This window comes from Nyctibius grandis, chromosome 1, assembly GCF_013368605.1.
Source record: "Nyctibius grandis isolate bNycGra1 chromosome 1, bNycGra1.pri, whole genome shotgun sequence".
Taxonomy (NCBI): Eukaryota; Metazoa; Chordata; class Aves; order Nyctibiiformes; family Nyctibiidae; genus Nyctibius; species Nyctibius grandis.
In genome coordinates, this window is record NC_090658.1 from 71,464,965 (window position 1) to 71,481,863 (window position 16,899).

A 16,899-nucleotide genomic window follows, 5' to 3' on the forward strand; every position below is an offset into this window, starting at 1 on the left:
ATGCTGTACAAGATCTAAAAACTTGAAACCACGGCTTTGAAATGGCATTATTTTTTGAGCAGTTATCAGCTGTTAAATTCACATTATAGTTGGCATAGAAAAAAAAAGAAAGATAGAAAGCAAAATGATGTGATTTTGGAGGTCATTTGGTTCTTCAATGCAAGAGCTAGAAATATTTTGAAAGAATTTTTCCAGACTCTGCCTTCTAGATGATTCTTAAGACACTAAGCATTTCAAGCCCTGGATTTCCTGAGAGTTCATGCATAGTGATTAGTGTAGAAATTGCATTCACAAGAATTCAAGCTGTCTTCTATGGGTGTTTTTTATTATTAAATCTTAGGGTAAAACTGCAGGAAATGTTGCTGTAAAATTTCACTGTAACTTGTAGCACTACAGAACATTTTACTGAAGAATTACCAATGAAAAAGAAACTTACTACTATAAGCTGCTACTGCTTTATCCAAGGCTTCACCTAAGAGCGACTCTTACTATGAATGAACCCGCTGCAAAAAAATCCCACACATTTAGCAGGAAAGTGACAGGTGGAAGAACAGTTTTGTGTGTACAAGTCTGCCTCAAATGTTAAGAAATATTTGAAAAAATGCTCAAGAATAGATTGTGCAATTGCTTTTCTGCAGAACACGTGAATAGCCCCTTAGCAAGAAGTGGTGTTGCTCCCTCCTTGCCGTTGCCCAGTCTGGGGAACACCACCCTACAGAGAGGATCTGCTGATGGAATCAATTCTTTAGAGTGGTCCAACAAGCCTCACTGGCTGCCCAATCCCTTTGCGGGGTAGCAGTGCTTCTCCATGTGGACTCTGTGCTGTGCTCACCCTGCCATATGCTTGCATTTCACCCAGGATAAACCAGCCTCACTAGCTAAGGGCCACTTCTCTAGGTCCTTTTTAACCTCATGCAGCCCTAGCAGGAACTTACCTATTCTGCTGAGTGACCAGACCTGAGTGGAAGCATTGTCTCTTCCTCCTGTTTGAACTGGACAATGTGTAGCCAGGAAGGCAAGGTGTTTTTCTCCAGATAAAATAAACATAAGAAATATATTCTTGCTGTAATCTAATGAGAAGGTGTTCTCACTGAAAAGGTGGAAAGCCATAATTTGCTTCAGACATTAGCATATGTCTGGGGGCTGGAGCACCTCTCCTATGAAGAAAGGCTGAGAGAGTTGAGGCTCTTCAGCCTGGAGAAGAGAAGGCTCCGGGGAGACCTTATAGCAGCCTTCCAGTATCTGAAGGGGGCCTACGGGAAAGCGGGAGAGGGGCTTTTTACAAGGACAAGTAGTGACAGGATGAGGGGTGATGGTTTTAAATTGAAAGAGGGTAGATTTAGATTAGATATTAGGAAGAAATCCTTTACTGTGAGGGTGGTGAGACACTGGAACAAGTTGCCCAGAGAAGTTGTGGATGCCTCATCCCTGGCAGTGTTCAAGGCCAGGTTGGATGGGGCTTTGAGCAACCTGGTCTAGAGGAAAGGTGTCCCTGCCCATGGCAGGGGGGTTGGAACTAGATGATCCTTAAGGTCCCTTCCAACCCAAACCACTCCATGATTTTATGATATTGGTGGAGCTACACACGTTGACTGTTTCCTTGGTGTCTCTGGCCTTTTCAGAAACACCCGAAAAGAAAAATCAGTCATTGAACAGCTTATTTTAATGGAGTTTTTAGCAGCTGTGCCCATTTAAATTACCTATTAAAAAACCAAATCAGGACACTCAGAATTCTTTCAGTGTTCATTTTTAACAGAATGCAAAAAATAAAATCAATAGATACTGTTGCTAGGAACAGAACTCTTCTGACATTTATCTAGATTCTTTTATTGATGCCTCAGTATTTGAGTGCCAACTGCAACTATTTATACAGGGAATCCATCTCCTTCAGTGAATACATCAAAATTCTTGCTAAAACTAAGCAGTTTACAATAAGATCTTTTTATAAATTGAGATGTTTGTATTCAGCTTCCCAGGTATCATTTTCTTCCTTCCATTTTCTTTGACTTAATCCTTAACAGTCAAAGCCACAAGAAGCCTGGTCATGGAGTTCACAGGGCTTTGAGTTTGGTCCTTGGTGTTCATATTCCAAAGGAGATTGAAGCTAAAGCTATATTCGTCATAGGAAAAATAAGTGAGGACAATCAAGCGCTTTTTATTTATTTTAGAAAAAATAATTTTAGAAAAAAATTGGGAGGTGGCTAAGATACTAGGAGAGTTTGTGTTTCAGGTTTGGGGAACAGAGCACACAGACTTTCAAAGTCACTGTCTGGTACCTGTTTTGGCAGGTTGGTGGCTGTTTTGAAAGTACCAGTCAACTGCAAAGGTCACTTCCCATTCCTTGAGATAACAAACATACATAAATTCATTCTGCAGAGTTTGCCTTTAAAGGGACCCCAACTAGTACAGTTGTTTAGAGCCAACCATATTATGAAGCCAGACTGAATTTTGTTTAGGAGGCTAAGATGGCTGGAGTGGATGGAGCCAAATTCTAGAGGCACAAAAACTAGCTTCATGAAACTGTATGGTGAGCACACGGTTAGATGAAACTTCCTTGTGTAGAGGGTGCATAACTGTGAAATTGTACCTGTGCCCACATGAGTGTGACTGACTCACTGAGTGACGTCAATGAGCCACAGGGAGGGGAGAGAGGAAGACAACAATTCCCCTTTCACTTGTTCCCTTCTGGTACATCTGATTGATTGGCAAGACTGCCCGATTTGGCAAGATCAGTATGTTTTAATACAACATGGCTTTTTTTCAGTCTTTTTCAATCTTTAATGTATTCAATGAGATAAAAAAGAAATCTAAAGCTATAACAATAGATACTCAAACATCACTCTTTCAAGAGCATAAAATGCAAAATGGACTTCTTCATTTTTGAATTTCTTCAGTGAAATTTAAGACTATGTATGTCTAAAAAACATTAATTTAACACTGAAACCAGACTGCATATATTCAGAGGAAGTACTATTCTAAAAATATCTTCCGCATTTATCAATCAATCAATATCTGGCTTTACTCAAATCACCAAAACACACTACACTTTGTTTAGTGCATGAATTATGGTCTTCCTCAGGAAGGTTTATACCTGGCTCTACGTGCATGTTTGGCTCTGTATTATTCAGGAAACAAAGAAAAACCTTCTTTTAGCATATCTTAGGGAAACTGTCTTTTCCTTCACTTTCAACTTGCATCAAAAAACATTAGCTAAAAATATTGCATGCAGTAAGTTCTTCCAGTTCTGTAAATCAATTGGTGATGTAATCAGGTAATTTCGTGGTCCAGCTCTCTTAATATACATAGACCAAATTCTATTCCCCTAAATGTGATACAATCAAATAGTGTAATGTTCCTTATTCACGCCTTTGAGTATCTTTCATTCATGATGTAACCTCCAAATCCTTCTTTTTTGGTAAAATTACAGTAATTGCATTTCTCTGTATCTGACTTTCTTTCTCTGAAAGTACCTGTTGCTCCTCTCCACTGCATATCTCGAATACCCTAAATAATGCTTTTACTCTCCTTCCTCTGTAACTCTAGTTTGCAACTCAGTTTTGGGTGAGAGCATGTTCCTGTTTTGGACTGGGAAAGGTTATTGTTGCTATTTCCTTTACTGTTAACCTTCTTGTCTCAGGCAAATTTTAGATCAAGCATTCTCAAAAAGTTCTTTATCACAGACTCACAGAATCACAGAATGTTTGGGATTGGAAGGGACCTCGAAAGATCATCTAGTCCAATCCCCCTGCCGGAGCAGGATTACCTAGACCATATCACACAGGAACGTGTCCAGGCGGGTTTTGAATGTCTCCAGAGAAGGAAACTCCACAACCTCTCTGGGCAGCCTGTTCCAGTGTTCGGTCACCCTCACTGTAAAGAAGTTTTTCCTCATATTTATGTGGAACCTCCTGTGTTCCAGCTTGCACCCGTTGCCCCTTGTCCTGTCAAGGGATGTCACTGAGAAGAGCCTGGCTCCATCCTCATGACACTTGCCCTTAACATATTTATAAACATTAATGAGGTCACCCCTCAGTCTCCTCTTCTCTAAGCTAAAGAGACCCAGCTCCCTCAGCCTCTCCTCATAAGGGAGATGTTCCACTCCCTTAATCATCTTTGTGGCTCTGCGCTGGACTCTCTCTAGCAGTTCCCTGTCCTTCTTGAACTGAGGGGCCCAGAACTGGACACAATATTCCAGATGCGGCCTCACCAGGGCAGAGTAGAGGGGGAGGAGAACCTCTCTCGACCTGCTAACCACACCCCTTCTAATACACCCCAGGATGCCATTGGCCTTCTTGGCCACAAGGGCACATTGCTGGCTCATGGTCATCCTGTTGTCCACTAGGACCCCCAGGTCCCTTTCCCCTACGCTGGTCTCCAACAGCTCTGCCCCCAACTTGTACTCATACATGGGGTTGTTCTTGCCCAGATGCAGGACTCTACACTTGCCCTTGTTATAGTTCATTAAGTTTCTCCCCGCCCAACTCTCCAGCCTGTTCAGGTCTCTCTGAATGGCTGCGCAGCCTTACGGTGCATCAGCCACTCCTCCCAGTTTTGTGTCATCAGCGAACTTGCTGACAGTGCACTCTATTCCCTCATCCAAGTCATTAATCAATCTATTGAATAGAACTGGTCCCAGTACCGACCCTTGCGGGACTCCGCTAGACACAGGCCTCCAACTGGACTCTGTCCCATTGACCACCACTCTCTGGCTTCTTTCCTTCAGCCAGTTCACAATCCACCTCACTACCCGATCATCCAGACCACACTTCCCCAGTTTAGCTGCGAGGATGCTGTGGGAGACCGTGTCAAATGCTTTACTGAAATCAAGATAGACCACATCCACAGCTTTACCATCATCTATCCACCGGGTTACGTCCTCATAAAAGGCTATCAAGTTGGTTAAGCATGACTTCCCCTTGGTGAAGCCATGCTGAGTGCCCCTAATGATCCCCCTATCCTTGATGTGCCTAGAGACAGCATCAAGAACAAGTTGCTCCATCACCTTTCCGGGGATGGAGGTGAGGCTGACCGGTCTATAGTTACCCGCGTCCTCCTTCTTGCCCTTTTTGAAGACTGGAGTGACATTCGCTTTCCTCCAGTCCTCAGGCACCTCTCCCGTTGCCCACGACTTAGCAAAGATGATGGAGAGTGGCCTAGCAATGACTTCCGCCAGCTCCCTCAGCACCCGCGGGTGCATCCCATCAGGGCCCATGGATTTATGGACGTCCAGATTGCTTAATTGGTCCCTGACCCAGCCCTCATCTACCAAGACAGATTCCTCCTCTATCCTGACTTCTTCTGGGGCCTCAGGGGTCTGGGGCTCCTCAGGACAGCCTCCAGCAGTATAGACAGAGGCAAAGAAGGCATTCAGTAACTCTGCCTTCTTCTTATCCTCTGTCTCCAGGACCCCCACCTCATTCATCAGTGGGCCTACATTGCCTCTAGTGTTGGCTTTACCTGCAATGTATTTGAAGAAGCCCTTTCTGTTGTCCTTGACCTCTCTTGCAAGGTTTAATTCCAAGGAGGCCTTAGCTTTCCAGGAGGAAGCCCCCTCCTTCCATGATCTGTACACCCTCTTCTTCCACTTGAGTTTGCCCAGCAGTTCCCTGTTTAACCATGCAGGTCTCCTGGTACCCTTCCTTGACTTCCTACCTGTTGGGATGCTCTGATCTTGAGCTCGGAAGAAGCAATCCTTGAATGCTAACCAACTATCTTGGGCCCCCTTACCTTCTAGTACCCTGTCCCATGGGATTTCCCCTAGCAATTGCTTGAAAAGGCCAAAGTTGGCCCTCCTGAAGTCCAGGGTTGTAATTCTGCTAGCTGTTCTGTTCCTGCCACATGAGATCCTGAACTCTACCATCTCATGGTCACTACAACCAAGGCTGCCCTCAACCTTCACCGCTTCAACCAGACCCTCCTTGTTAGTGAGGATAAGATCCAGCAGCGCTCCTCTCCTAGTTGGCTCATCCACCATTTGCATCAGAAAAAATGGTTTATAATTTTTATAATTTTTATAATTTTTATAATTTAATTTTATATTTTTAATAATTTTTTTATAATTTAAAAATAAAACAGGAGAGATTTTCAAAGACCATTCAGGAATAAGGCTGGCATCTCTGTAACTACAGATGCAAAAAAACTCAGGACATTTAATCGTTAAGACATCACTGACTGGGAAGCCTGCCACCAACATCCACACTTGATGCACATACATTGTCTTTTGGCTCTCTACAGCTATGCCCATCTGCTTCAGTGGCATGGTGCCTGCTTATCAGCTAGTTGGACAGTTTCAGTACACAGAAGTGCCAAATAAAGGTTTTACTTGGGTAGCCTGTATAGCCCTGAGAGTGCCATTTCTTTTGTAGGAAGAAATGCTAGTGCTGAGATGCTAATAGACTATGTCTCTGTGCATTTTTTTTTTGCACTCACTGAAGATGGGCTTTGCCAAAACCGTTTTTACATCTCTTTTGTGAAGAAAGATATGGTACTGGTAGTCAAAGGGAAAGAAAGCAGTATCTACAGATAAGACACTGATGAACAAAGCCATTGTGAGATAAAATTCAGAGAGTATGGTGGGTTAGGAGTATAGTTTAAGTATTGTACTCTATATGCCACTGAGTCAAAGGACAAAACAATATGCAAAAATACAACCTCACTTCATTTTACACATTTTGAAACAAGGAAAACTTCGCAAATGCAGGAGTTGGAGCACACTGACGGGAATTCACACAGATATGCAACATATAGCTGAGATGTTCTAAATAGCCCTAGTTTGTCCTACAGAGATGACACACCACTCCCACAGAAGTTTAATGAATATTTCTTTTTCCAGTTTGTAACAGTAGTTTAGTCAATCTTTTAATTAAAGAAACATATTATTTTAAAAATGTTTTTCCCTTCATTGCATGAGTCAGGGTCACAAACTTCCATGGAGACCATAACTGCATCTGACCTAACAATTGCTATAGAATTAAATTGCATCTACATGTAAAGGTAAAAGAAGTTGCAGCTATTTGGAACGTGAACCTTTAGTCTCAGAGTAATCCCTGGTAAAAACATCACATTATTTCTTTAGGCTTAAAAAAAGGCTTTCATTCTCACTTTCTCAAGAGGAATTTAATGGGAAATAGTTCATGAAAACATTACTTATTGCCTGTGACAAAACAAAAAAAAAATTGTACAAAGTACTGATTATGAGGTGAAAGCAGCTAGTTAAAATAGTTCTAGCAAGAAACATTTACAACTTCAGAAGATTATTTTCTACAACAAACTGGTGATTAACAGAAGACCCAAAGGCTGGCCACTTGTTGGAAAAGACTTAGGAAAAAAAACCCCTCTGGAGTATAGTGTTCTAGAGTTCTTGTATAACCATCATTAAAATATGTGGCTAGTGTAAAAAATCAAATTATAATATAGCTACAGATCTGTTCAGGTGTGTCACCTGAAAATGACCATTGTTCAGCATAGATGTTATTTCAAGCTAAGGCTAGACTATATATTCTTTTTAAAGCAGTCCTAACTCAGCAAATTGGAATCTAAGGAGATTATTTAACCTTTAAATTAAATAAGTCTTAAAAAAAATTCTTGAGAATTACTTGATGAGAGAATTAAATTGACTTGCAAGGTACAAATTGCATATGAATTTGTCATATCATTAATACAATCATTACAGCATAATTTCTGATATAATAACTTTAGGAGATTTAGCAAATACAGTCAAGAAACCCAATGGTATGACTATAGGGTCCAAAAGCTGCCTTGAAATATAAGATTACAGAACTTTGCTTTGAGAGGGGTGTTGGGTGAGATGATTTTCAGGGGTTCTTCCCACCCCAGCTTTTCCTCTGTTTCTTTGATTCTTACAGATCTTTCTTGGCATTATCACCAGATGAAAAAGCATACCCATTATTTTGATAAACAGTGTTACACAGACCCTTTCCCAGCACTTTTCAGAAAAAAAAAACATAGCAGGTTGTTGAAAGGATGATAGCTCAGCAAATTATAAGGAGGTAAGAAAGGTCAACAGTGAGGGAATAAACAGCTGATACTTCAAATAGGGTGGGAATATATCCAGATGTCAAGATGGTATTTTATGACATTAGTAATGAAAGGCATGGTAGCTCCCACATTGTGGCAGAAGAGCCATGTGACTTTCATTGCAACACCATAGCTTGCCATGAAAAATCTGAGCACTACTGAGCCAAGAAGCTTCGCCAGTGCCCCCAGCATTGCCACCTCATAGAGACTGTGATGACAGTTTTATGACAGAAGACAACAGCATGACAGACTGATAACTTTGCTTGGAAAAGCAATTGGTTTTTGAAGAGACCAGACTGAATTATTCCAAATCCTGTAAGGTATAATGAAAATTGAACAGGTTTTTCCCGCTCTCCAATTCCATTTCAGAGTGCCAGATCAAGTGCATACCCCTCCCGCTATGTGGAAATAAGTACTGAAACACCCGGTAGGAAAATACTGTCATTTTTTAATTGCTGTTGCCTTAAGATCAACAGGATAACTTTGTGACAATTGAAAAAATGTTTAACTATGCAAGCTAAAGTTCATGCTTGTATTTCATGCTTGAATTAAATTAGAATATGCTGCTTGTCTGACTGCTTGGATGTTTAAAAAATAATTTCCTGTCCAAGCACAATAATGTATTTCATGCAAAGAAAAAAAAGATGGCTCCAAGCATCCAAAGAAAATTTAAGTAAAATACTGGAAAATTAAGAAAAGTGAGAATGAGAAGTTGCCCATGTTGATTTACATCAACATCCAATTCTTTTTCATGTATCACAGCAGAGGTTCACTGGATGCTGCTGTTCAATATTTCGTTTTACCTTCATCACCCAGTCCAGCCTTGTGCTTTATTTACTGAAAATCATCCACATTCAGTTGTTTGTCGGATTTTCTTAGGCTAGCTGACTTACTGCAGCTTCTGAGTACATCTTAAGCATGGATTACCTTCCTAAGACCCTGGCTGGGCAGGGTAATAGTTATTAGTCCCATGTTAGATATGAGAAATTTCTGCGGCAAATGAGTCTGGGGTGCTGAAGGCAACCACATTATTCATTACCAGTGAGAGAAACCCATGTTGTGCACTAATAAGGAGATGCTCACTTTGATCACGCAGTTAAAGACTGTAGCATAACTCAAAAACACAGGTGGCTAAATAAAGGTCACAGAAGCAGCTTCAATTCTGGAAATTTCTCAGTCTCGGTTGCTGCGTTTGCAGCTTTAATAGACTCTTGTTCCAGTGCATGTAAAAGTGTGTGTGCAGGTATTTTCACAACTGTGCTTATACTGTGGATAGTGGGTGTTACGCAGTCAGGTAGCCACAGTTAACAATGTGTGATGAGCAGTGTCCTCCACATGAGCTGATGATAGGAGGAGGATAATGGTCTTTTTAGCTCCCAGATAAGTCTTCAGTAAATACATACATATAAATACTTCTATCTTGTTTAAAGGAAACACTGAAAACAAAAAGAAACCCTAGAACACTATTACAGAGAGGTGTTGACCTACACATGAGCCATTAGAGACCCTCAGCCTCTCAGAAGAGATCCATGCAACAAAATCACAGAGGCAATACCCCCCCAGCCACAATTACATGAGCTAGATGCTTCTGCACTCTGCTGTCCTCTCTTTCCCTGCAGTGAACGACGGCTTCCTTCCTCTCCTCTGCACAACTGATACAAAGAAAGAATGGTCTCTTTTGTTCTCCATCCTACACAGGTGCCAGTTGCCCAAGCCAAGAGAGGCACGGGCAGAGTGAGGGCCCACGCAGCCCCCAGGGTTTGTCCGTTTGTTCAGCAGGAGCAGAGCCTGCTCCCTCAGCACCATGGCTCAGTTGCAGGATGGATGGCTGCATGTTGGCTCTCTTGCCCAGAGTTTGCTGCCGTACCCTAATTTGAAATCACTTTCCATTCAAACAAAGCTAGATGAATTTGCAATGGGGACAAACGACAGCCTGAAACAATGCCCTGTGGCATCTCTTCCCTCTTTCTTTCCATGTCAAATGTCACACTGACACTGCAAAAAGAATTATTAGAACTCATTAGTGTAATGGCTATAAAAAAAAATTCATTGATTTTCTTGTTTTTCATTCCTTTGACCTAGATGATCAGAAAGGCTGAGTTGCTTTAACTGTAAAATAATAAATATACTTAGGCAAACCTTTAGTTTGAAGGGCTTAACTGTAGCCCACTCATAAAACTGGTTAAATATCAAGGTCCTGTAACGGAAAATGCTAGACAACTTTATGCGTAAACACTTACTGTCAAACCTGACTATCATTATGTAAATCATTAAACAGATCCAGTCATTTCTTTTTCCCCATCCTCCTTTAGAACTTCAGGTGTTGAAGAAACTCACAGCTGGAACTTCAGAAATATTCAGCAGATATGTCCTCATTCTTGGCTGATACTTCAAAAGAAACAGAGTCCCATACAAAAGCTCTGCTGCCCTTTCGTCTGCAAGAAATTTCAGTGGACTACCAAAATTTGCTGCTTTTTGCTGGTCATCTCTCCTCATTTTCGAAATTCTTTTGCCCCCGTTCCTTCATTACAGACATCCCATAGCAGCAGCAATACAGAGAACACATAGGAGAATTTCCAAAGCAAGGAGAGTAAGGAAAATAAGAATATTAATACTGCAAAGAGAGCAAACGAAAAAGTCTCAAAACAGAAAGGAGTGAGTGAAAGGTTAAGTAAATAAGATAATGTTCAAATAGATAACCCACAAGAGGTCATTGGAGAATGTGGTCACATCTCTAAGGCATAAAAAGGGTAATTTCACTGTCAGAAGAAAAAGATAATTCTAAAATGTAGACAGGATCTGTGCCTCACATAAGCACTTGGGAGAAAAAGCCAGAAAGATAAGTATAAAACTCTAAGGGAAAAAAAAAAAAGAAAAAAAGAAAAATGCCAGAGTATCATTATCAGGTCAGTAGTGGTCAGCAAATTAGAGTTTGAGAATTAAGAAAACTTCCATGGCAGTTGGATTCTGTCCCAGAACACTAATGAAATGGCAAGAAAGATAAAAGAACAATTAGCTTATGTTTGCAATCTCTTAGCTGCAGGACCACACTTCCATAGAAAAGCAATGGAAGTAGCTGCAAAGCAGTTTGGCATTGAAAGGAAAAGATGGAAATCTAGAACACCCATAGACTTGTCACGTAGATCTAGCTATAAAATTAGAAAATCAACTCTCCCTCAGCAGACAGATTTGGCCCAAAGGAATCAGAAAGTCTTGGCTTAGCAGTATCAACATGGATTCATCTCAGGGCTTATGCAAATACTCATTGTGTTAACTGGGCTGAGTAGCAGAAGGCAGACTTAGGAAGAGTGGAATCCTTAGAAATCTCTGTCCTTTCCCATTACTGAATACTTGCTTGTCTCATCCAACCTGAGACCACGTTTGCCTGGGAGTGAGTGGATGGGGAGAAAAGGATAGTGCACTCTGGTCCTCTGTCCAGCTCCAACATTTTCAGTGTCTTTGGCTGAATTAATTCTGTGGCAACCTTGTCTGCTCCCAGTTTAAGTGAGAACCTACTGTCATGATGACATTCCTGTGGCACTCATTTTAGAACAAAATGCTGCAGAAAGCAGATGAAGCATCATAAGAGGTTGTTGTACGGCTTGGATATCCAGCTCCCATTCTCCATTTACCCCAGAGCTCTTCTTCTAAGTGTGCTGATGCTTTTGTGTGCTGAAGGTGTATTAGGAAGCAATGAAGTGGATCTTTTTTTAGTTATCCCATGAGATATTGTTGGAGAACATTCAAACTAATAAATGGCAAGTCCTATAGAAGGTCTCAAGTGTAGATTGCAGATGTGATCCCCTAACTCTCACTGGAAAGAAGCCAGAGGCTGGTCTATACAATTGTTTTGCTTCAGCAGGGGTTTCTGTCTTAATACCCTATTTTGTTGTGGAAACTGAAAGACGGCTATCAAAAAACCTGGAGAAATTAAGCCTTAAAAAGCCTACAGTGCAACATTTTTGTTGATGAAAGAAAGATAAGGGAACATCTGCCTAACTACAGGAAAAGTGCTGAATCTTTTTCTTAAGAAACATGTTAGTCCCCTAAATTCTTGACTCTGGCAAGAATCACACAGTTCAGAATCCTTCCTCAGAATGATCTGTAGTGAGCATGTATAAATCACTACTGTGACAGATTGGGTGAGAATATCTGTTTGGTGTGGCAAGTCTACAGCTCCTTCCCATATGCATTTTGACACCCAGCCTATTCCAAACCTTGTGGATTTGGCATAGCAATAAAGAAAACACAGGAAGTCAAGGGAAAGAAACAATGTGCTGTCCAGCAAATTCATAACCTTTTGTACGATCAGTTTGCTTCTTTTGCTGTCTACATGAAAAAGCAAGTAAGAAATGGACTCTAAACTGGATACATAAAGTATAGCATGTTTGGGACACAGAGATGTAATTAACAGAATGCTGTAAGAGTTGGCATTACAGCTAATTTTCTCATTTTATGAAAGATGTTGTGAAAGATGTATGTAAAAGGTCAGTTGTCTAAGTGTTTAAAATGCACTTGTTTAAGGTTAACTATTGTTTATCCAGATAAGATCATTCTTATTGCAGGGTAAATGTCAAGGAAGGCAATTTATGGATGGACAAGAGTCTTATGCAGTAGCCCTTGTAATTCTGAAGACTTTGAATCAGGGCTTAAAAGTCTAAGGTAAAACAAAGAAAAAAATGTGTTGCAGATAGAAAAATAAGGAATAACACAAAAGTAGGTGTTGGAGATTTGATCCCAGTGTAAAAAAGTACATTATTATTCCTACTTGTTACATATTATCCTCAAGTGGGAGAGCTGTACAACCAATTTAGATGTCTCCAGAGAAGAAGGGATACTGTTTTACTGAAAGAGCTCTCCTACAATGCCATTTTAAGCTGTGATCAGCATTTTCTAGCCAGAAGAACAAACTTCAAAGTGTTAATATATTCTAAATGTTCATACAGCACTGCAAGAATAAAAGCAGAAAAACAGAGTTCTATATTTCTAATAATAACAAAGAAGGATTTTATCTCCACTGTTCAAATAAGGGTTCATTTTTTTCTTAATGGAAATGTTTGAGACCTGGAAGGGGAAAATATGTCTAACTACATTTACATGACTGCTGTTAGATCATCAGTATAAATGCTACTTCATTACTATGTTATCCTCCTTTCCAGTTAATGTGTTTTAAAAAAAAGAACTATGGATACCACTATGAAGTTCCTATTCCAATGCTACTTATAAGGATATTTTTATTTTAGATCAGATTCATTTTGAATTATGCGATGAAAACTGTGCAAATATACCCAGCAAGTAATCCAAATATCACCTGAGCAGGCAGTAAAATTCAGATATCAGTCTAACACCATTTCTGTCCAAGGTTGACTTTACAACTGAACTCATGTCTCTAATTTTTTGATTCTGTTATCAGACATACTGTTGAAGTATTTTTTTAGCTTGTTTGTAGCTTTGCTGTACACTAAGAATGGCTTTACACTTGTCAGTTGCTTCTGGCATATTTAGAAATTTCCCAGTAGTATGAGATTTCCTGCCTTGTGTTTCTGCCTTAAGAAAGATCAGGTAAGCAGTCTTCAGTGTTTTTCCTGGCATAGTAACCACTTTTCTTTCTTTCATTTTTTTTTTTTTTTTAAAGTAAAGGATGTCTACTTATTTTCTTCTTGTAATTTCCTTACTAAAGAATCTAAAGTTTTATCTTTAAACTCCTGCTGCTTTGTGGCCAAGTGTCTGAGAGGCTTCGATGGCTTTATTGACTCATCTGCGAGCACAAGACTCAGACAAAATGTTGCCATATTTTCCAAAAGATTCCACAAATTATAAAAAAAACCCACAACCAACCATGTCAGCATCATCTTATCACACTTCCTGGCAGAAATTTTTAAAGTCTTTTCTAAAGCCAGCAAAGGTTATTGATCTGAAAGAATTTTTGAAAGGCATTAAAATGTTTACAGTTATTTCAACTGCAACACTTGTTGCTCTAGTGTTAGCTCAGGACCGAAGAACTTCAGTTCATGGTGTCTGTTCTGTTCCTAGAGTATACAGTTCTAAGCAAAATCATGAGTTCACAAATTCTTGGAATCAGAGATGCAATAATTCTGTTATATTTACACTTGAAAGTAAAACTGGATAGCTGTAGACTGTGAATGCCACCATGATGTTTTTTTTCCCCACACATTTATCCTTTTTCTTTCACTTTTAGCAATATTGTCACATATTGGCTGATTTTCCCATGGACATTTTAACTGGCTCCAGAACCAGCTCTCTCTGTATCTATGACGACTGTTTCTACCTCCTAACAGAAACATTGCTGTTTCTCACCACCCACACAAGCAGTCACTTGTTTTGTTTAATTTCTTATCCCTCAGTGTTTTCCCCTTTGCCACCCAAATGTGTTAATAATTAAACCTGACTCACAGTTCACTGGTTTCAAGGGCTAAAAATTAGAGACACAAGCTACAATTTAGCCTGACTTCCCTGCAAAGTTCTCATTTCTTAATGACCTATACTAGAGTTGCTGTGGAACCTGTTTACTAATGTTTACACTCTCTCTGTGTGCATGCCATACGTTACTCCTGCATGTCCATTTGTGTTTCTCCTTTAGCAAGCTCCACACACAGTGCAAAATATGACAGTACATTTGCTATGTGATAAGTGAAGTGGAAAAATATTAAGCTGGTGCTGAGGACATTTACCCAGCACACTCAAGAATTTCACACTGGATTCTAAATCCAAGTTCAAGCCTATGAAGATTTCAGGAGGACAAATCAAAGATTTCTTAACCATTTCTCTTCTGTGACAGGATCAATCAACTTCAGTGAACAGCAATAAATGAAGGAATCCTGGGAACGTCATCAGGTAATATCTATTGCATGGGCAGAAATCTTCTACAGTTCTTTGAGATCTAATGCTCTAATCTAGAATGATTAATTTAATCCTCATTTGAAAATACATGTAAACATATATGATTAGATTCTGTGATTAACTTCAAGCAAAGTCCATTGGGGTAAACGGAACTTAAGTACTCACTAAGCATGATATACCTGGCTGAACAAAATGCAATGTTAAATGTAATCCTACTGAAGAATGAACTTTGGGTTTTGGTTTTATTAAATGTAGTGGGTACCTAACAGACAGCACCCATCAAAACTCAATTCCCTTACCAGTGCTTGCAACGATGTTATGAAATCTCCTCTGTAAAAACAATAGACTAAGAAGAAGAGAAAGTGAAAAAAGGAAAAAAAAATAGGTTTAAAAACTTCCTAAAGCAGCAGATTATGCTGGAAGAAAGAAGTTATCTTTATGTATTTCTTTGTAGAAACATAACTTAATTTTCTCAGTTTTAAAATGCTAACTATGTAAAATATTTGTAAGGCACTCATAAACTACAGTAGTGAGTGCTGTAAAACAATCTATTTCGACTAGATTATAAGTGGCAGATAGGCCAAAGATTTAAATATTTGGTCATGGAAAATTGACATACATTAATGCTGGAACTATTCTTTCACCTGTTGGCCTAGGATGAGGTACATAGCAGGTTATAATGCAATGCTAACACAGATGTCGACTACAGTATGCTTGTGTCTGTTCAGTGGATAAAAAACATGACTTAATTTTCTAATGCTATCAAGTTGCCTCTTTCCATGAGAACTAAATCCATGCAATAAAACCAAAAAGCAAGACATAACCAAGTTCTGCATCTGCAATATCATAAGATTTTTGAAAGAGAGGAAGGTGTTGACAAAATAGATACTGATTATTTTCAGGCTCTGATACAATTACTCTTATAGTTATGCTGCTGATTTGTTGTTGTTGTTATTTCTTTTCATTTACCATGGGAAAAAAAGAATCCTGTCAGTGCTACTTTCAGCCCTTAACACCAAATTCTTAGCTGGTACATTCAGTGAAGTTCCACTGAAAGCAATAGCTGCCCATGTATTTACACCAGAGCTACAATCCAGACGAGGACTTTAAATCCTTACATCTGCTGGCCTGTGATAACTGCGTGATCTTTTTGTGACGTCCTGTATCTGATACAGGCTAGACATCTAATAACTTGTGTGGCACCCAATGTGTCATCTTGTTAGAAAAGGAGAGAAAGCTGAAAAGACACTTATCTGCAAGCTCTTATTTTAAGATAATCAATAAACTCTTCCATAATAATTGTATCCTGGAAGCATTCAAACAGCAGACACTGGACAAACAGAGCTGCAGTGATCCCTCTCTCTTCCCCAGGCAAATGAAGTAAAACTTCAGAGGGACTCTCCTGCCTTAACAATCACAGAAAGAAGCCAGACAGGGAGCATCAGCTTCTGAGACCTTTCTGCAGTTATGACTGGACTTCCCTGTGCTGAGCCTCTGCATGGCCATGCTTTTCTCTTCTGTTCTAGCAGTGTCTTTCAGCATGTTGAGGGTGCGCATGGGGTGATGCTCCCACTCCCAGCCCCTCCAAGGAGTTTGACACCCCCAGGAAACCATAACAAAAGTCCAGTCTGACTTAGTGCATGGTCATTAGGTGCTAGGATCTAAATGGGGGATCTCTTGCAAAATGGGAGCCTGGTGTATGGCCACTGTATGTCCTTGCCATAAAACACAAGTGTCTCCTCAGTTCAGCTCTTGGCTTTGTCACTGTGATTGCTACGTTCTTCTCTCCTTTTTAACTTTTCTCTCCAAGTTACTATGTTATTCCATCACTACTGTATTTGTACACTGTTTAGCACAATAGAGCACATTTTTAGTTGGCTCTTAGGAATTACTGTAACAAGAGTGATTAATAATGATATTAACAGCAGCAACCCTTCAGACCATGCGTTTTACTGGGTGATAATTCAAATCCCAGCATTCTGCCAGGAAAGCTTAGTTAAA